This window comes from Mus pahari, chromosome 7 (assembly GCF_900095145.1).
Source record: "Mus pahari chromosome 7, PAHARI_EIJ_v1.1, whole genome shotgun sequence".
In the NCBI taxonomy this organism is placed as follows: domain Eukaryota; kingdom Metazoa; phylum Chordata; class Mammalia; order Rodentia; family Muridae; genus Mus; species Mus pahari.
Genome location: NC_034596.1, coordinates 53,341,618 through 53,346,318, shown reverse-complemented (window position 1 = coordinate 53,346,318; position 4,701 = coordinate 53,341,618).

Genomic DNA, 4,701 nt, shown 5'->3' with positions numbered 1-4,701 from the left:
TGGAGTGTCTGAAGACAGCTACAGTGTACTTACCTATAATAAATAAATAAATCTTTAAAAAAAAAAAATAAGTTAGACTCCAGAGAATCAAATAACCCTATTAAAAAATGGGGTACAGAGCTAAGGAAACAATTCTCTGGTGAGGAATACCAAATGGCTGAGAAGCACCTACAAAAATGTTCAACATCCATAGTCATCAGAGAAATGCAAATCAAAACAACCCTGAGATTCTACTTCACACCAGTCAGAATAGCTAAGATCAAAATCTCAGGTGACAGCAGATGCTGGTGAGGATGTGGGGAGAGAGGAACACTCCTCCATTGCTGTTGAGATTGCAAGCTGGTACAACCACTCTGGAAATCAGTTTGGCAGTTCCTCAGAAAATTGGACATAGTACTACCTGATGACCCAGCTATACCACTCCTGGGCATATACCCAGAAGGTACTCCAATATGTAATAAGGACAATGCTCTACCATGTTCGTAGCAGCCTTACTTATAATAGCCAGAAGCTGGAATGAACCCAAATGTCCCTCAACAGAGGAATGCATACAGAAAATGTGGTACATTTACACAATGGAGTACTACTCAGCTATTAAAAATAATGAATTTATGAAATTCATAGACAAGTGGATGGATCTGGAGGATATAATCCTAAGTGAGGTAACCCAATCACAAAAGAACACACATGATATGCACTCACTGATAAGTGGATATTAACTCAGAAGCTCAGAAGCTCTGGTGAGGAAGGTGCCCCAATTTCTGGAGCCCGAAACAGGGTCTGTCCCAGAAGCTAGGTTGCTTCTGTCTGTCCCAAAGCTGTGTAGCTTCTGCGGTCCACACTCTCACCAGTACAGACTGGAGCCTAGGCAGAACTGGAGCAAAGATGGCTCCCCAACCAGCTCAGGCAGTGAGAGCCCTCTAGGGCAGACACATCTCTGGTGGGGAAGGTGCTTGCATGTCTAGAGACAGAAAGGGATCTTTCCCAGAAGCTGTGTTGCTTTCTGCAGGCCGCCCTCTCCCGGCAACTCACCAGAGCAAAGATGGCAAAGATGGCTCTCTTACCAGCTCAAGCAGTGAGAACCCTCCCGGGTGGACACCTCTTCTCTGGCAGGAAAGGTGCCGGATGTCTGGAGCCAGAAACCGGATCTTTCCCAGAAGCTGTGTAGCTTCTGCAGGCCGCCCTCTCCCCGGCCACGCACCGGAGCAAAGATGGCTCTCTTACCAGCTCAGGCAGTGAGAACTCTCCCAGTCTTTCTTTCTTTCTTTTTTTTTTTTCTGTTTTCTTTTATTTTTCAAGACAGGGCTTCTCTGTGTAGCCCTAGCTTACCTGAAACTCTCTGTGTAGACCAGGATGGCCTTGAACTCAGGGATCTGCCTGCCTCTGCTTCCTGAGTGCTGGAATTAAAGGCATGTGCCATCACTGCCTGGCCCTTAATGTCTTTCTTGTTTTCCACCTCCTATTTTTGTGACAGGACCTCTCACTGAGCCAGAAGTTCAGTTAAACTGATCGGCCAGTGAGACCCTGGTTTTCCCTGCCTAAATTACACAAATACTAGGATTACAAATTAACATCACTACACTGGCTTTATCATGGCTGCTGCAGATCTAAGCTTTGGTCCAAATGCTTACACAATACGTACTTTATCCCTGGATCACCTCCCTCCCCAGCTCTGGAATTTCTTTACACTTAAAAAAAAAATCATATTGAGCAAAACACTCCAAATGCAATAGTACATTACTTATTTTGATTCTATGGACAAGCCAAACAGTTCCTTTTCTTGTTTCCTGGGGCACATAATATGCCATTACCTTTAGCTGGATTGTCAGCTGGACTGAAAGATGCACAGTGACCTTACTTATGTGTCTAGTAGTTGGTCCAGGCTGTAAGATAAGGAGATATGTAGCCTCCCATCCTTCAGTAGATTACAATGGATTCTTGTTTTTGTTACTGTTCCAAGAGAGGAAGTTCTCCCATAAATCATGGTTTCCATAAAATTCTGTCAGTCATAACAGAGCCCTGCTGACTGACAGAGTGGAGAAAAGACTATATTTTTCCAGTGGAAGATGCTGCCAGAGCTGTGCAATGCTTTTATCCCTACTATCCGCCTCTGCATAATTACTTACATCCCTCTTACAAACATCCAATGCTTAACTCCCCCCACACTCTCTGAAAGTTCGATGGACGTCAAATACCTGCTTCAGTACCACATGTGGATCTGCATCAGATATGGCCAAAGCTCCTTCTATGTGGCAGCCACTCTCTAATGATCAATCAGCTAAAACAAATCAACAAAACTTAACTTCAACAAGTCCCAGCAGTGTGCACCAGCTGTATGCCATAGTACTGATGACCCATCATCCCAAGTCCAGCTGAGTCTATCTTTGACTTAACCTAAGGGAAATCAGCAGAGGGGAAAATGCCCAGATAACAGTAATACAGGCATGAGTCTTGAGTTGTCAGAGTTGTTCAAGAGACTCCTAAATGCTAAAGACTGTTGATGTAGCTGCTGCTGTTGCTGTTCCTGTTGGTTGCCTCACAGAGGTGGAAGTAACTCCATATTGCTGAAGGCATCATATATTTCAGGCACAGGACCCAGACGACCTGAACTGGACCTGAGTTGAACCCCTCCTCCCTGTGCACCATCTCCCACGGTACCAGAATATGCTTCCAAGGGAGGAAAGCAAACAGCAGTCCTCCCGTGCCTGTGAACCACAATGATGAGCATGGCGCAATAACCCCACAGGAGCAATAACACCATGCATTCCTTAGAGGAAGCCAACAACTCGATAACCTGAGGCCTGCACAATGAGAGGGAAGCCTAGTTAATTACCCAGGGCTGGCGGAGCCACAGTTCTTGGAGGAGAACCTACAGCTGCCACTTTACTAACCTAGCGAGTAGTTAGCCCGGACATTATATACAACAGGCAATACGTAATTAGTAACACACACATATACATATGTGTGCGTGTGTGTGTGTGTGTGTGTGTGTGTGTGTGTGTGTGTGTAGCAACAATTAAAGAAAACAAGGCAATGAAAATGGGGGTGATACATCGGAGGAGTTGGAAGAAGGAAAGGGAAGAGGAGAAAGACATAATTTCAAAAAAGTAAAAAGTATTTTAAAAAAAAAGGAATCTCTGATACAAGTGCTAGCATTGTTTTGTTAATTTTCAGCTATCTTTTATCGGTTGTTTTCTGCATACATAGAAATAAGACAGTCAACAGCAAAAATTGCTTGAAGGAAAAGCAAACTGTACTTCTGTAATCTGTTTACATTGTATGTGAGCATGGTGACTCACAACCATCTGTAACTCCTGTTCCAGGGCATCCAGTGCCCTCTTCTGGCCTCAATGGCATTACATGCACATGGTGCCATGAGTATATGCAAATAATTTACCCATATACATTAAAATATTTTTTAAAAGAAAGTAAACTACAGTAAACTAAAGATGCTCTTTTTAAAAAAAAAAGATTTATTTATTTATTTTATGTATACGAGTACATTGTCGCTGTCTACAAACACACAAGAAGAGGGCATCAGATCCCATTTTAGATGGTTGTAAGGCAACAATTGGTTGCTGGGATTTGAACTCAGGACCTTTGCAAGAGCAGTCAGTGTTCTTATCTGCTGAGCTATCTCTCCAGCCCAAAATTTTTCCTGAGACAAGGTTTCTCTGTGTAACAGTTCTGGCTGTTCTGGAATTCACTCTGTAGACCAGGCTGGCCTCAAACTCTCAGAGATCCACCTGCCTCTGCCTCCAGAGTGCTGGGATTAAAGGCGTGCACCACCACGCCCAGCTCTAAAGATGAGTATTTTAATGCTAGATAGACCATTTGTAGGAAGAGTAACAGAAATGGCAATTACAACATTAAAACATAATTCTTTAAATTCTCAAGTAATAAAACAAGAAAAAAGGAAGAGAAAAATATTAGATGAATGCTACTTTGGTAATATTTGAAATTACTATAAATAGAGCCAGGGCTGAGATATAGCTCAGTGATAGAACATTTACTTAGCAAGTACAGAGCCCTGGATTCAATCATTTGCACTATAAGGCAAAAAAGTCCAAATAATTGTATGTGTATATATATATGTGTGTATGTATGTATATTCATATACATGCATATACTTATATATATTAAACATTTATACCATATATATTTATACATATATATACATGTATTATATATACATATAATATATACATGTAAATATATATTTGGTTATATATATATATATATATATATATATACCCTGTCATGGTCAAATATCTTAAAATCTAAGCCAAGAAAATACCTTTATTTAACAGTAGCAATTAAGATATTTGTGCCAACAGTAGTAATAATCTTGAATGAGTACTGGAAGCAAATTGTGAGTGGGGACTCCTTTCTGGTGTCTAATAATATGAAGCATAAAGCTGTGTGTCAGCTATGTGCTTTTGATCGTTAGCTGACGCCCCACATGCTGCTGCAGGGGTGTGCCTGCTTTTATTCTTTTCCACTCTGCTTCTCAGATCAGACGCTTTTTATTGATCTGTTTTCAAGCTGTTCTGCTGTTTCCAATTTTCTCTTCAGCTCATACAGTGATTTATCTTTTTCATGTAAGATGTTACAGTTGTTTAGTTTCCACTTGCTTTTTTAAAACAGGTACTATTTACTTGATAATATTCCCTGTTTGCTTAGTTGCTGTTGAAATATTTT